This window comes from Pecten maximus, chromosome 15, assembly GCF_902652985.1.
Source record: "Pecten maximus chromosome 15, xPecMax1.1, whole genome shotgun sequence".
NCBI classification, from domain to species: Eukaryota; Metazoa; Mollusca; class Bivalvia; order Pectinida; family Pectinidae; genus Pecten; species Pecten maximus.
In genome coordinates this window covers 15,345,606-15,364,081 of record NC_047029.1, presented here as the reverse complement: position 1 = coordinate 15,364,081, position 18,476 = coordinate 15,345,606, and the positions used below count along the sequence as shown (strand labels likewise).

The 18,476-nt window shown below is 36.5% G+C and overlaps 1 long non-coding RNA gene and 1 pseudogene across 1 annotated transcript; one reads left to right on the top strand and one right to left on the bottom strand.

Annotated features, from left to right (window-relative positions):
- Positions 1-81: 81 nt before the first annotated feature.
- Positions 82-4,148, bottom strand: LOC117343279 (annotated as a pseudogene).
- Positions 4,149-5,258: 1,110 nt separating this feature from the next.
- LOC117343202 lies at positions 5,259-8,609 on the top strand. The gene is made up of 2 exons (XR_004536007.1): positions 5,259-5,595; positions 7,215-8,609. It is a non-coding gene; the product is annotated as an uncharacterized LOC117343202 (long non-coding RNA).
- Positions 8,610-18,476: the final 9,867 nt, after the last annotated feature.

Genomic DNA, 18,476 nt, shown 5'->3' with positions numbered 1-18,476 from the left:
AAAACTAGAAACTATCTTTTACCACGAAACATAATTGTGTTATTTTTATCTTCATTTTCAATTATTCACGTACAATTTTTGATACAGTACATGTTATTTCAAAACGGCTACAATTTTCAGAAAAGCACTGTAAGCATTTTCAACAAAGTAAATGATGATGCAAAGATCACTAATTTCAATTTTCATGACCATTGCTCCATTTTGCCCTGATGGTGCAGCGATTTTTTAAAGAATTTACCGGATAGAAGAAATGCATCATACCTACTTTATTGAAGCTTAGGTCCTTAAAAAATTGATCCGTAGGTGCGTTTAATTATTTAGTCAACTAATTTTCTGAAACAGATGACCACTACCAGTGTTGAGGACTGGTTTATTTCTTGCCTCCTGCTTTAACAGCAGCTTTGGTCGTTTTACCCGAGACCTCCTTCTTTTTTACCGATTTGACGACCCCAACAGCAACAGTTTGCTTCATATCACGAACGGCAAAGCGGCCAAGAGGAGCGTACTCGTTGAAACGCTCTAGACACATCGGCTTTGATGGAACCAGCTCGGCTATGCAGGCGTCGCCGGACTTTACAAATTTGGGATTTTCTTCTAAAAGTTTACCAGATCGACGATCAATTTTCGCGTTTAATTCAGCAAATTTGCAGGCAATATGCGCAGTGTGACAATCAAGAACGGGGCTGTAGCCAGCGTGGATCTCCCCGGGGTGACTCATGATGATCACCTGGAAAATGAAGTATTGGGACATTTATTCAATCATTTTGAATCATTTGCGCTAGAATGAAATGAAATATTCATCACAATAGTGTATAAGCTGCTGATGAAATTTAAATTTCACATATATGTTTATTGTTATTGTTTAACAGTTTAGCAGAAAGAACTATTCTAATGACCTTGGTAATGCCCGGAACGAACTCAGCCTGCCGTTAAGGTCGATCGCTCAGTGCCAAACGCTCAGTGCCAAACGCTCAGAGCCGAACGCTCAGGACCGAACGCTCAGGACCGAACGCTCGGGGACGAAGGTTAAAGGCCAAACGCTCAATGCCGAACGGATAATGCCGAACGGACAATGCTGAACGCTCTATTATTATAGCGTCAATGGAGATGCACAGTGCTTCAATTTTCTATGTGCGTTGAGACACTTTATTTGCTGATAAATGTGCATAAAATATGTTCTTAATTAATTTGTTCACGAACCATCTTATTAATCATGTAAGCATGAAAATATAAAAAAAGATAATATAACATAAGTGAATAAAAAAAAAAAAATCTTAAACAAAAACTTCTTAACAATTCCTGAAATTATAAGTAAGAGACACGGTATATATCTAACCTGAGCGGAGAAACTTTCCGCTCCTTTTGGCGGGTCATTCTTGCTGTCCCCGGCTACGTTTCCACGTTTGATCTCCTTGATAGAGACATTCTTTACGTTAAATCCAACGTTGTCTCCTGGTATTGCCTCAGGCAATGACTCGTGGTGCATTTCCACAGATTTAACTTCCGTTGTCAGATTTTGTGGAGCAAATGTGACCACCATTCCTGGTCTGATTATTCCAGTCTCTACTCTTCCCACCGGAACAGTTCCAATACCTACAGACGAAAACTCTTATTAAAACGTTCTCTTATACTTTAGAAATCCGCTATGACTGTTATGAAGGTTAAGTATCGCCTCGTTGAAGTTACAATTTTATTTTTAAAATAGTATTTTGTGTTGATTTTAATTTTTAAAATTTGCAGTTTGAGTAAAAAATGTGTTAAATGATTTAGAGTTCGGATTTCTATTCTTACCTCCAATCTTATAAACATCCTGAAGAGGCAGACGTAAGGGCTTATCCCACGGTCGTTTAGGTGGAATTATCGCATCAATAGCACCTAAAAGGGTCTTGCCATTTGCGTTACCCTCCTTTCTTTCAATGGCCCATTCCTTAAACCACGGCATATTATCACTAGATTCGAGCATGTTATCCCCGTGACATCCAGAGATTGGCACAAATGCTACAGCTTAGGAACGAAGCCAACTTTCTTGATATAGGTGACAACCTCTTTCTTAATTTCGTTAAAACGGGACTGTAAAAAGAATTTTTAAATGGATATACACTATGTACGATGTTATATCTGGCATTGCTAGTTCATTTGTTATTAATGTGTGTATAGGTAGCCGTTAATCTCCCTTTTGGTGGCATGTTTCTGCCATCGGGTTGCCGCCTTACGACTTAAATTTGTCGACATATTTCTTAGAAGATGTCGACATCAGCAAAAAATATGCCGACATAAACCGAAAAATATGTCGACTTAATAGTTTACTTACCAAGATAATGTTGCCGTGATAATTATGTAGGAAGTCGATGACACAAATATGCCACCGTACGATATAAAGCCGAGTTTCTGACTTCCTAGATAATTATCACGGCGTTATTATCTCGGCAATTAAGCTAATAAGTCAACACATTTTTCGAATTAAGTCGACATATTTGATAATGATGTCGACATCTTTAAGTCGTAAGTCGGCAACTCGATGGCAGAAATATGCCACCACAGTCCCTAAACACTGCAATATTACTTCCTTCGACGGATATAGGATTAATCATTACAATGGTATCATATATCGATCATTCATGTTTAATTTAGTAATACTGATAGGAAACATTTGCACAAATTATCAAATACTATTGAAGGGTTATTGGGAGCTCTGGGAAACAAGGTCAATGAAACTGAGATGTTACGAATGTGGGTCATGTCATTGTCGGTATAATCTAACAAATGATGGACGTGGACGTTGTCTTTATCGATATTACCGAATAAAAGATTGTTGTGGATGATGCCATTGTCAGTATAATGTCATCATTAATACTATATAATAATTGAGGTTTCTTGGTGTGGTACATTATATGTACAGTTTTTATGGAGTAATAGGATTAGCATTTACGAATTAAAAACGTTATCAAGCTAACATGCTAGTACCTTTTAATGTCCGTTAGTTCATATCGTCACATTATCTAATGATGTCACATAGGTACATCATATATCGTACATGGTGATGATTCGAGAAATTGCATCAAATAATATATTTCCTCCGACGAAGTCGATGTCTTTATGATGTCGTCTACAGAAAAGACATACTGTCACAGTGTGGTACCTTAGAGTAAGGCGGCTCTATCTTGATGTCCGTATGATTTTGTCTCAAGAAACCTTCGTTTTCTAAGTACATATAAACACAAATGAATTTATATGATTTCACTGGCTCGTACCTCAGAGTATGGTTGCTCTGTGGAGTCCATCTTGTTGACAGCTACGATCAACTGTTTGACCCCGAGAGTGTAAGCCAGTAGAGCGTGCTCACGAGTCTGCCCATTCTTGGAGATACCCGCCTCAAATTCTCCTGTCCCAGCAGCGATAATGAGCACGGCACAGTCCGCCTGGGATGTTCCTTCAAGGTACAAACAAATACATTGTTTTCTTGTAACAGTAAGTGAATGTAATGGCTTATACGGAAAAACATATAAATATGCGGGGAATACTGACGTTTTCTCAGGAAAAGGCGTTAGTAAGACTGACTTTCTATCCAGTAAAATAATCAAGGCGTTAGTAAGACTGACTTTCTATCCAGTAAAATTATCGAGGCGTTAGTAAGACTGACCTTCTATCTAGTAAAATAATAAAGGCGTTAGTAAGACTGACGTTCTATCCAGTAAAATAATAAAGGCGTTAGTAAGACTGACTTTCTATCCAGTAAAATAATAAAGGCGTTAGTAATCAAGATTGACGTTCTGTCCAGTAAAATAATAAAGGCGTTAATAAGTTAGTTTTGTTTCAACCCTTATAAATTGTAAGTTCTTTCATTATAATTTTACTGGTTTGTAGCCATAAATTTCTGTATTTCCCCTCATGTAAATGCAAAATCTTATAATACAGTTACAATTCTGTCTTCATTCAGTTAGTACCGGAACCACGGGAGATGCGTGCGCAGCTTCATTATTCATAGCATGCTTTCTACTTCAGAAAATTTAGTGGAACTCTGTTTCACTGATAATTTCTTCGTTTTTTTATCACATTTATTACGATTGTTTTGTTATAAAAAGTGGTTATTTTGATTGTGTACTGTACGATACACAATTTGAATTTAAATTTGTCGGGAGCGTACCCATAGAGGCGCAGTTATTCCCGTGACTTTGCCCCGAGGGGCTGGTCATCCTTTGTCCACTTGGCGGGTCGTATGGCCGCCATCTTGGTGACTCAAAAGACTGTGAAAGAGTTTGATTTCGTCGGGGAAATACTCGGCAACATGGAGCCCCTGCCTTCTATAAAAGGATCTAGAAAATCCGAGAAACATTCAAAGGCAAAGTCTGTGACTGTTAACTCGAATACTGTCAAAAGTATGACTTCAAAACCGTGTCAAGAAAATGACCTCGACCTGTCAAAGGCCATGGAGGTCGACACACAGTCAAGTGAAGGCCTAGGTCACACTCCGAGGAGTGAAAGTCGGCCCGCACAGGAGACAAATCCTGTACAGAGCAAAGACTCCAATGACATGTTAAATACCAAGACAGCATTTATGGGTAATATGCAAAGTCTCATGGAACAACCAATGCGTATGTTCCAGATGATACCCATGGATAATGGAGGTCACACCCGCGACTATTCCGACAGCGATGAGGAGTCGGAAATGAACGTCTTTGATAAAATTGACGAAATTTTACAGGACGACGCTCGGTCTATGCAAACATCGGTAGCTGGTGAAAGCTCTGGGACTAAAGCTAGTTCGTCAAACGACGATCTCCCACAATATCTAACGGAAACGGCGAAAGAAATTACTGCCGAGGAACCGACTGGCCCAGATATAACGAATGAAAAATTGGCGGCCCTAATCACAGACATTATTAGTAAACGTATGCCTGAGGACAAAATCAAGGCGAAAATGGCCGATTATCCTCGCCCAGCTAATATCAAAATGTTAGTGGCGCCCAGATGTAAAAGCACCATATACAGAAGCTTAAATCACTTCGTGACGTCACATTGCAACAAACGCACATGCGACTTGTGTAGGGGTTAACTCCCCTTGCCCGAGCTCTCGAACATTTGAGAAGAAATGAGGAAAAAGGGAAACACCTCACGTGCCGACATCGATGAGCTGCTTAAGCTGACTATGGATTGATTTCTTCTTGTGGGAAATGCACCACAGCTGTTTAGTCAACGGCGTCGTGAATTGATCAAGCCTGATCTGAATAAACACTTCGCAAATCTGTGCTCCGTGAGTAACTCTGTTACAACAGAGCTGTTCGGGGACGAACTTTCACAGGCTGTCAGAGACATAAGTGAAACAAACAAACTTTCATATAGCGTGTCAAAATACGCTTATGGTAACGTCAAGGGTGCTTCCCGATATAACAACAAAGGGAAGGCTGGCTTGAGGCCTTACAACAACAAACCCTATGACAGGCCGCACTACAATTATGGCGGACCAGGTGGTGGTAACTACCGTCAACAAAATCATGGCCATGGGGGCCCACCAAACTATCACAAGAAGTCAAAAAACTTCAAGAAGGGACAGGAGCGAAAATAGCTTTGCCCGACACCACTCCTGTCCTTACCGAGGTAAGTGCTCATAAAGATTGACAATCCTTTTTAACAGGCACCCTTCCACAACTGCCAAGGCAGGTGGAAAACTTTGTAGCAGGTAACATTAAGAGCAAAATTCAATTTTGGAAACTCTTACATCTGATTTTGTACTGCTGGAAGCTATCAATAGTGTGAAGATTGAATTTTTTGATGAACCCTGTAACAGTCTGTCATATGGGAATGTTCAATACAAATTCAGGAAAAAAAACTGATAATCTCGCAAGAAATTAAAAAACTACTTAAGAAGCAAGTTTTGGTGGAGGTAAAAACCTCTAGAAATCAAGTTCTTTCATACATTTTTATACGTCCCAAGAAGGATGGTTCATTTAGAATGATTTTAAATCTGAAAGAAGTCAACGAATCTGTTATTTATCGCCATTTTAAAATGGATACTTTGAAGACTGCCATAAATTTGATAACGCCAGGCTGTTACATGGCATCAATAGACTGGAAAGATGCATATTATTCAGTCCAAGTACATCACAAACATCAAAAATATCTGATAATAAACCATTCTTTTCAAAGTTAAGGAAACTAGGTCACACTAATACATCATATGTTGGTGATTCGCTGTTAGTAGGTGACACAAAAAGAGAGTGCAGACGGAATGTGATTGACACGGTGTCATTGTCAGCAAACTGTAGGTTTGTGATCCACCCACAAAAGCCTATTTTTGAACCTGTACAACAAATTGAGTATCTTGGTTTCATTTTGGACTCTGTGAATATGACAATCTCACTACCATTGCGGAAGCGAGTTCAAGTGAAAGATATTTTTTATTGCTCTTAAATACACCATGTCCTACAATAGAAGCAGTCGCACAGTGTATTGGGGTACTGGTATCTTCATTCCCAGGGGTACAGTATGGTCCACGACATTACAGGTCACTTGAAAAGGACAAAATTAGGGCTTTACAGAAGTCAGGGAGTAATTATAGTGCCCAACTGCAGCTTTCGAAGGAAAGCAAAACTGATCTCCAATGGTGGATCAATAATGTTGATACTGCTTTTGCTCTCATTTCGCACCTACCTCCATCAGTCATCCTTACATCTGATGCTTCAAAGAAAGGATGGGGAGGTATATGGTATGACAAAGATGGCACTATAATGCAATCAGCATGGGGAAGATGGTCAGAATTAGAAGCTAATCAACATATCAATGTCTTAGAACTTAAGGCTGCATGGTTTTCTCGTTTATCATTGTGCAGAAACGAGAAGAATTGTTATATACACATTAATATAGACAACACCACTGCGATTGCATACATATCGCACATGAAGATACTGAATGGAAGCTAGATTCCAATTTATTTCATGAGGTCACTCAACAGTTTGGTAAGCCTGAGATGGATCTTTTTGCGAGTCGTCTCAACAATCAACTGCCAAAGTATGTCTCTTGGCGTCCTGATCCATATGCTCTAGCTGTAGATGCATTTACAATTCCCTGGAATTCTTTTGTGTATATTTTCCCTGCATTCAAAAAAATAGACTTGATAAAACAGAAGCAATTATCATTGCTCCATATTGGACCACTCAAGCTTGGTTCACACAAATTGTGAAATGTCTGATAGATTGTGTTTTTATTATTCCCTACAGCAAGAAGACCTTGACTCATCCTCATCAAAGGGAAAAACAACCACCCAGGATGACACTACTAGCATGCAAGGTTTCCGGAGTGCAATCCAAAAATGGAGATTTTCTCAAGAGACTTAATCAATCTTGTTGTCCTTATGGCGTGATGGAACCTACAAACAATACAACACCTACATTCAGAAGTGGTATCAGTATTCAGACCAGAGGTCATGTGATCCCATGTCACCATCTGTGACGGACATATTGGAATTTCTCACAAGTTTATTCCACGGAGGCATTGGGTACAGTGCACTGAATACGGCGCGGTCAGCCTTATCAACATTTATATATATTGACAATCTACCGTGTGGAAACCACCCGTTAGTGAAAAGGTTTTTATGAGGTGTATTTCAACTACAACCGGCGCTACCACGAAATGCTGTTACATGAGACCCTCAACAAGTACTCGTGTTCCTGGAACATTAGATTGTGCTACAATTAAAAATCTCACCCTGAAGCTTACTTTGAAGTCTTGGCATTGTTGACAGGGCAACGGGCCCAGTCATTACATCTGTTAGACTTGAGAAACATTACAATTGATGCAGGGTCAGTCAAAATCCGGTTTGGTGACAAATTGAAACATACAAGGCCTGGGCACCATCAACAGGAAATTGTACTTAATTCCTTTTCCACTCCAGAGTTGTGTATTGTTAATGCACTTACACGATACTTGGCTCAAACTGAACAGCTTCGAGTAGGGGCCACCCAGTTGCTCATTAGCTACCAAAAGCCTTATCCAGATGGATTAGGACAGTGTTGTCCCAGGCTGGGATTGTTATGACAATTTTTACGCCTCATAGTACTAGGTCAGCTTCAACTTCCGCTGCACTACGGACTGCAGTACCTTGAGTACTATCCTTAAAACAGCAGGGTGGACAAATAATTGTACCTTTGTTACTATAACAAACCTGTGACAGACCCTGTCTACAAGATTTGTTTGTAAAATGTGCAAATTTGACTTTTAAGTGAGATTGGACTTCCATGTGTTACATATGATGCATACAGCATTGACATTGTATTGCTCGAATGAATATATGTGTTGGATTAACCTTAATAGGTCAGATATGAACTCTGATGACTTATAGTTATAGTAGAATAGTAGTTATACTTATGATTTTAGAGTAGTTAAGTACTACCATTTTTCTTTGGATTTGAATTTATAGTGATGAACAGACTTTATTACATGTGAATGCATGTACAAGTAGTGTGATTCAGTTTTATGTTCTAGTCAGGATGAAGTTATTTTTATCATGTGAATGGTTATTATGCTGATGATTGAGTGATAAGTTTTGCGTTGCATTGTCATGACATTACTTGTAGTGATACTGGTGATTATTTTGAATATAAGATTTGACGTTATTTCGTTCTTTGTTCTTTTGTTCATGAACGCTGTCTTTGAACATCTCCCGTGGTTCCGGTGTCATATATGATTAGTATCCCCCATAGGATTTGTATCCGGATACTAAAACTGGCCATAGGATTTGTATCCCCCCCATAGGAAAAGTACCCCCCCCCCCCCCCCCCCCTCCCTATTCATACGAAACCTTATCTGTATATGAGTGTTCAATACATTGAATTTATATACTAGAAAGTGTTAATGAACTCTTTTTTTGATAATTGGAGGATTAAAGGATTTTTAAGGTATTGGGAGAATGGACTGCAGGGGTGTATGTTTTATATACAGATTTATCTATTTAATCATGACATGTCTATACAGTTTGCAGTGGTTCCCTGTTCACTTTTACTTGTATATATGTGTTCCTCTCTGCATACCTGGTGACTCTTACACCTAGGTGTATATAATGATTGTCATAGAAGACAATTAGGGAGGGGGTGGTGAGCAGTTATGCATGGGGTCAGGGTGTGATGTACACACAATCAGCAGGATGGCCATGGACTTGACAGGTGTGAATGTGGATGATGTGTGTTGTGACAAGCATTAATTAAAACAAGCTTGAACTTATAAATATTAGGATTTGGTTCGGTTTAAAGAAAATACCTCAAAGTTTTATGCTTATTTTGTTATTTAAACATTTATTACTATTATTATATTGTCCATATTTCTTAAGTATTACTTATTATTATATATAATCGATAAATATAGGTTATTACCTAGTATTGTGTGATATAAATGAATATTTAATAATGGCTTTGATTTATTAAAGGTATATTATATATATATACATACCATTTTTTCCAATTTCCAGAAAGACATGGAATTTTACATCAATAATTTGCTGGTTCGTTTTAATATGGTTTTCTCCATTCACAAGTTGACAAGATAAATTGAATACATACAATATTAACAAAACAAAAATAATATATCTTTTAAAATAACTTCCTTTAACATAAATATGCTGATTTCTATAGCCATAGGATTTGTATCCCCCTCCCTTTGCTAATTAAGCTAATTTCTATAACCGTAGGATTTATATCTCCCCAACTTTGTTAATTAAGCTAATTTCTATAACCGTAGGATTTATATCTCCCCAACTTTGTTAATTAAGCTAATTTCTATAACCGTAGGATTTGTATCCCCCCTACTTTATGTCATTTAATCTGATTTCTATAGCCGTAGGAATTGTATCCCCCTTACATTATGTCATTGAATCTGATTTCTATAGCCGTAGGATTTGTATCCCCCTGCTTTGTCATTTAATCTGATTTCTATAGCCGTAGGAATTGTATCCCCCTTACTTTATGTCATTTAATCTGATTTCTATAGCCGTAGGATTTGTATCCCCCCTGCTTTGTCATTTAATCTGATTTTTATAGCCATAGGATTTGTATCCCACTACTTTATGTCATTTAATCTGATTACTATAGCCGTAGGATTTGTATCCCTCCTATTTTACTATTTTATGTCATTTTATGTCATTTAATCTGATTTCTATAGCCGTAGGATTTGTACCAACCCCCCCCCCCCCCCCCCACCCCCCCCACCCCCCCCCCCCCCCCCCCCCCCCACCCCCACACACACACACACACACACACACACACACACTTAATGTCATTTAGGCTGATTTGTATAGCCATAGGATTTGTATCCCCCTACTTTATGTCATTTAATCTGATTTCTATAGCCGTAGGATTTGTATCCCCCCCCCCCCCCCCCCCCCCCCACACACACACACACACACACACACACTTAATGTCATTTAGGCTGATTTGTATAGCCATAGGATTTGTAACCCCCCTACTTTATGTCAGTTAAGCTTATTTCTATAGCCGTAGGATTTGTATCCCCCCTACTTTATGTCATTTAATCTGATTTCTATAGCCGTAGGAATTGTATCCCCTTACATTATGTCATTGAATCTGATTTCTATAGCCGTAGGATTTGTATCCCCCTGCTTTGTCATTTAATCTGATTTCTATAGCCGTAGGATTTGTATCCCCCCTACTTTATGTCATTGAATCTGATTTATATAGCCATAGGATTTGTATCCCCCCTACTTTATGTCATTTAGGATGATTTCTTTAGCCGTGGGATTTGTATCCCCCCCCCCCCCCCCCCCACACACACACACACACACACATACTCGGGTTACTGTAGTTGTGAACCACCAACTGTAAACCAACCTTATGGACACTTCTGTTTATAGTAACAAAAACAAGTGTTGTACTTTCGAATTAAGGACAAATTCATTACAGTTGTGTATACACTCTTTAAATTTTTAGGTAAAACCATAATTTGAAAAACTACGACACCCGTAGTTGTGGACACAAATTTTGCGCTGTGGACACCGTGTCCACAAAGACAGTGATACATATGCAATACACACACTAAATATATGTGAAGTCACGGACAGAGAATTGTTGTTTTATCGAAATATTTTTGTATGACATTTCGACTGAATAATAAATAAGCGATGTCATATCATTAAACGTTCACATCTTTACACTGTATGTACTTGGAACCAAATCATAGTGTCTATCACAGACCGACCATTCCATAAAATGGTGCGATCTAGGTTGTCATTGTTATCAGCAGTATATGTAAATATATTGTTGGTATGGCCCCTACTAGATTTTGTTTTCAATATGTAAATGTCGCCAGTATCAGTATTGTCAACTGGCTATAAATAATAAATGAATAACAGAGTGATATTTCAAATAATGTACACCATTACCAAACATGATACAATTAAGGTAAATAAAAATAATAAGAGGTAGTTGTATGATTAATGTTCATATGGTATTTTATTCAAAATAGCAATAAGAATTACATTCTAACGTTCACAACAACAACAACAACAAAGTTTAGATTCGGTAACTTTTATTCCGAAAATAAAATTATTTCAAGATCAAATTTCGATTTACATTTTTCAAATAATTAAGAACATCCTCTAAAATTTTTGAGATTCAACTATTCAGTTTATATCGATTAATGAACAAATTAAAATAAAATCATATAATATCATTAACATATGTAATGTTAAAGGAACAAATATGGTTTTTTTTTATAGTTTTTTTATGTATTCAAACGTGTACCAAATAACATTCATCGCGGTTAATTGTTTTAGCATGTAAATATCATTTCACATCTTTGGTATAGGTAACAATAAAACATTGCTTTGACATCACCGTGTCCACAATGTTATAACATACATCAAAAACATGGATGCAAGATACAGTTACATATATTTGGGGCACGTAACTGACTTATGTAGATTCCAAGACAGACTTCCGACAATTTAATGATATCTTATTCAGAACACTTAATAAAATTGTTCTCTAAATATTTAAAATCAATAAAAGTCATGTATAGTAATCGTTTCATGTCTTTCTATACATGTATTTCTTTATCATAATGGATGTGACATCACCGTGTCCACAATGTTGTCACACACATCAGTGTACCGCTATATAACCCTGCCTTGTGGACACCGTGTCCACAATGTTTTCACACACATTAGTGTACCGCTATATACGCCTGCCTTGTGGACACCGTGTCCACAATGTTTTCACACACATCGGTGTACCGCTACATAACCCTGCCTTGTGGACACCGTGTCCACAATGTTTTCACACACATAAGTGTACCGCTATATACGCCTGCCTTGTGGACACCGTGTCCACAATGTTTTCACACACATTTGTGTACCGCTATATAACCCTGCCTTGTGGACACCGTGTCCACAATGTTTTCACACACATCAGTGTACCGCTACATAACCCTGCCTTGTGGAGGGGTCTTCCCCGAACACCAACTCTGGTTAGGGTGGGGTGTTTACATAGGGGTTAAGGTGTGTTGATAGGGAGTTATAGTCTGTTACAGAAATGTTCTCAGTGTAAGAACACAGGTAAATCAGAACCCAGGTGAATCAACTCACCTAGGTGATCAGAAAATCATTTTGCTATTAGCTGCTAATCAAATATTTTTTGTATAGAGGATCCAAACTGTTTCAGAAATAGTGTATAAAACTGAAACACACTTTGGAAAATCATCATATTTTGTTTTGATATTTGAAATATCAACATCTTGGCATACATATGTACTTACTGAATCTTGAATTGTAAAACAATTGTATCGTTGGATACTTTTGAATCATATTTTCTGTAAAAACGTGCCATATTGATTTAATTTGTGCTTGTTTTCAGATTTAGTGTAAATATTTAAAAAAAAATACCCTAATGCGATTATTCAATTTACATTCTTTTATATCATTTCAGCAAATTCAGCCTGGTATCATTTTTCAATTATGGTGTAAATATATATCTGATTAGCAATATTTAAATACTTACAGAATCTTAAATTTATACTTTTTCACCGTAAAGTAGTAAAGCAATATTAGTTAGACTTTGTATTTTTTTTCATACTGATTAACTTTTTACGTTTTTCAAATTTGTATAGATAATTAAGTTATTGTAGAATTATTGTAAAATTCTTTAAAAGTTATATATGTTTCAGGTTTAGTTAATAGTAACCATTTTTGTTTATATTTCATTTTTCCTAGAATAGCTATACACGTACATTTGTATTGTATTGTATTTTTTTGGCATAACCGTATAATACTCTTTTGGCCCTGGATATGACGCGAAAGGTGGCGTTACTGGTCAAGATGAAGTATGTGATTGGTCAATGTACCGGTAAATGCAAAATGCAGATATGCAGTTAAAAACGAGACAAAGTTAAGATTGAATGCAAGCTGTATAAGCGGTCATATCTTTTCAAATTACAAATTGATAAAATTATATTCCTGATTCAAATGCAGTCTTATTATCACCAAACATGATTCAAACTGATATAATTTTGTTATCAGTGCTGAAACGCATAAGTTCATTTTTTTTCACCAGCAGTTTTACATTATAACCACCAGCATAAAACTATGCCGTTTATCTTTTTTAAAGATATTTCTTGTTTATATTTGTTATTATATAACAAAATGTAGATCAGTTACTGCAGAACTATTGTTATATTCAGGTTTCTGTAATAGAAATATGTTTTTGTTTATCATACAAGGAATGGCGAATGCACAGGTCAACGTTAACTTCATCATCAACAGATATTGTCATTATTAATAGTTAACATCTGAAATTAGCGCTTTGAATTTAGAAAACAATTTCTTATTTTATTTATTTTTTATTTGTATATTTTTTTTTATTTTTTATTCATTTTATGTATTTTATCTATATAATATTGTCATTTCATTATTACTATTAAAATTTTCTATATGATAGTGCTTTGAATTTAGAAAACTATATCTGATTCATATACCTGAGCTGACCCTATTTTTTTTACCTGAGTTGGTATTTCATATTGAAACAGACTATAACCTAACTTCAAAGACCTTCCTATAGAAACACCTTCCTTTGTCTTTACCAGAGTTGGTGTTCGGGGAATGAGCCCTTGTGGACACCGTGTCCACAATGTTTTCACACACATCAGTGTACCGCTACATAACTCTGCCTTGTGGACACCGTGTCCACAATGTTTTCACACACAGCAGTGTACCCCTACATAACCCTGCCTTGTGGACACCGTGTCCACAATGTTTTCACACACATTAGTGTACCTCTATATAACCCTGCCTTGTGGACACCGTGTCCACAATTTTAACACATATCAGTGTACCGCTATATAACCCTGCCTTGTGGACACCGTGTCCACAACGTTTTCACACACATTAGTGTACCGCTATATAACCCTGCCTTGTGGACACCGTGTCCACAACGTTTTCACACACATTAGTGTACCGCTATATAACCCTGCCTTGTGGACACCGTGTCCACAACGTTTTCACACACATTAGTGTACCACTATATAACCCTGCCTTGTGGACACCGTGTCCACAACGTTTTCACACACATTAGTGTACCGCTATATAACCCTGCCTTGTGGACACCGTGTCCACAATGTTAACACACATCAGTGTACCGCTATATAACCCTGCCTTGTGGACACCGTGTCCACAATGTTAACACACATCAGTGTACCGCTATATAACACTGCCTTGTGGACACCGTGTCCACAATGTTAGCACACACATTAAAACAAGATGCGAGATATAATTACACATATTTGTGGCACGTACCTGATTTATACTAATTCCAAGACAGGCTTTCCACAATTTGATAATAACGCGATCAGAACGCTAAAAAAAAATAGATTTTGAAAAACAAAACAAAAAAAAAACAAAAAACGACAAAATCTATCTTCAGACACATGCTCTGTATTGTCATGTTAGTCTTTTATTCTAATGTGTCTGGAGCCTGATGCTGTAATGGAAATATTTGATATTGAATTGATATATACATATAAAACCAAATGAACCTCTGAAAGCAATTAATTATTCCTTGTGACGTCTGTTTGTTATAAAGCATTTATTGATGGTAACTGCGACCACATGCACACACTTAAAAATAAACAGAGTCAAAACATCATTTCACATATTTGCTATACATGTACATTTATCAAAAAGTTGGTTCCGAGTTCCGAGCTCCGTTTAAGTAAAACTATAAAAATAAACGGAACTAGGAACAAGTTCCGAGTTCCTTTTAAGAAAAACGAAACTAGAAATCAGTTTCCTAATTCCTTAAAGAAAATATTCTACGTACTCTCACTATGAGACCCAAATCTGAAAAAAAATGATATGTCAAGGAGTGTAAGGACACTTATCAGTCGGGTATAAACTTTACGGGTCTTGGCCCTTGTTCCAGTTCCGTTTAAAATAAATGAAACTAGAATCCAGTTTCGAGTTCCGTTTAAGAAAAACGAATTACTATGTATAAACTTTACGGGACTTGGTCCCAGTTCCGAGTTCCGTTCAAGATAAACGGAACTAGGAACCAGTTTCGAATTCTGTTTAAGATAAACGGAACTCGGGACCAGTTCCGAGTTCCGTTTAAGAAAAAACAGAACCAGGAATTAGTTTCCAAATTCCTTTTAGAAAATATTCTACGTTCTTTCTCTCATTACAAGACCCGAATCTGAAAAAGAAATGATATGTCAATGAATGTAAGGACACTTATCAGTCGGGTATAAACTTTACATGACTTCGTCATTGTTCCCAATGTATAAGCTTTATGGGTTTCGGTCCCAGTTCCGAGTTCCGTTTAAGAAAAACAAACTACTATGTATAAACTTTACGGGACTTGGTCCCATTTCCGAGTTCCGTTTAAGATAAACGGAACTTGGAACTCGTAACCAACTTCAGGCTCCCTATCAAAAATGCTTTGACATCCCTGTGTCCATAATGTTATTATACACAATTGTGTATTTAAGAAATAACTAACGATGATTCGTGTATTATTGCAGGATATACAACGAGGACGAGAATATTTTGCAATTGAATTAATAACGAAGGCCGCAGGCCTGAGTTATTAATTAAAATTGCAAAATATCCGAGTCCGAGTTGTATATCCTGCAACAATACACGAGTCAAAGTTGACTATTTCTATTCTACCATGTACTGTTTAGTTCTGAGATCGACCTCTTTCTAATAGAAAAACAGGAAAGAAACCCCGAGAAAACCTTGTAATTTATTTCTTGAGTATTGCATTATTTGTTGATGAAATATAAAGGCAATACAGTACTACGATCAAGAGCATCTATCATATGGCATTGATTTTGAAAATAAAAAAAAAGGATAAAAAAAAAGAAAAAGGGGGCCTCCGTAGGATTCGAACTCGCGTCTTGATAAAATTTATTGAAAGACTAACCCATTAGCCCACTCAGCGATAGTAACCTTTTATAAAACGGGTGAATATTAGATATATAAAATTGTAACAGCCGTGACTCCCGACCGTGTATTATTGGCACGAGCGTGGGTTATTGGAAAATAATACATGGTTTTAAACCAATCAAAACTGGCGTTGCATAGCAAACATGGTAGAATGCTATATAATCCTGCCTTGTGGACACCGTGCCTACAACGTTATCACACACATCAAAACAGGATGCAAGATACAATTACAATTATGACATGTGAATGTTCAATTTTACTTGAAATATACACGTAAACAATTTTATTCGACACAGAGACAAAATAATGGCTTCAGTCTATAAGTCAGACAGATAAGTAAAATAGACTTATGATTATTTAAACTCAAGAAAATTGTAACCAAAGTAATGATTATATATCTGTCTTCAGACACATGTTCACTTTTGTCACCGTTATATAATGCATCTGTCAGGATCTTGGTGTTCAAATACAAACATTTAATATTAAATTGAAATATTCATTTCAAACAAAAAAGAACTTTGAAGATTTAATAACATATTTTTGTGCCATCTTAATGCGAATCAATCAGAGAGACAACAAGCATTGCTTCAGTCTATATAACCAAAGTAATAATTACATCTCTGTCCTCAGACGGGTGTTTTGTTTTTCACCGTTAGTCCCTGCCTCTAATATACGAAAGTCTATTAGTGTTGATAAGATAAACTACAGTTAATTGATACATCCTAAAGCGAGAAAAGAACACGTTATTACGGAAAAAAGTCGCTTATTTTCTTTATAAGAAAAAGACGTAAAACGGCAAAAAACCCACTTAATAACGCAAATCGAAACACGTTATGATGCGAAAAAAACCGAAATAACGCAAATGGAAACACGTAATAAGGGAAATCGACACGTAAAAAAGTAAATCGAAAACGTAATAACTTCAATCGATACACGTAATAACGTAATTCGAAACACTTATTAATGTAAATCGAAACACGTAATAAAAAAAGTTTGTCATTTTTTGATACAATGTCCATTGACACATTAAATATTTCAAAATGATCCGTTTGATTTATGATGATCAAAAAGGTTTTTTTTTTTTTTTTTTTTTTTAATTTTAGAGTTAATTTAGTGGCTGTCGGATGAGTCATATTCTGAATTCGATTCATGGAAAAACAAACTTAACAGTGGTTCAGTTGTTGAGATTTTGATATATCAAATGCTATCATTTTTTTTATTCTAAATTACAGAACAAACTTTTGTGTGTGTTTATTGCAAAATGGTCATTGCCGACGAACAGAACATAAAATAGGCACATGCATCATCATTTACGGACTTGGTTATGCCTACGGAATCTATTCTGGAAAGAGTCCAAGATGAAACGGTCTAATTTATTAGTTATTTCCAACATACATTTGTGTATTAGGAGTTCATTTTATGATTTTAAATGAGCCTTGTATACAAGCATCTACATACACATATATGTTCTTCTGAAAAAGCTTATAGCAACTCTTTCTGAATGAGCTAGTATTGATTACATTTCCCTTTGATAAACCCAATCGGAAGTACACATTTATGTTCCGGTCCATCTCATCCATCGTCTCTATGACAGAATTTGCAAATGCGTCTTATGGATGAGTTTATAGACATGGAGTACGCAATAATGGGGGCTTTTTTCGTTATTACATGTTTTGATTTGCATTGTTACGTGTTTGTTCGTGTTATTACGCCTTTTCTGCGTTATAACGCAAATAAGCGGCTTTATTTCTACTATAGTTTTAACGTGTATCAATTAACTATATTCTATCCTATTCACACTAATGAGCTGTACTAATGAGCATGGAGGTTGGTGCTGAATTCTTTTTTTAAAGTTGACTTTTTTAGCAAACGCATCATAAGAAAATTCTGTATTATTATTTGTGGTGGTTTGATTGTAAATTTATATATAAAAAAAATGCTTTGACATTTTACACATGTTACACACAATAGTGTCCTGCCTTGTTGACAACGTGTCTACAATGATGCCACACACATCAAAATAGGATGCAACATACGA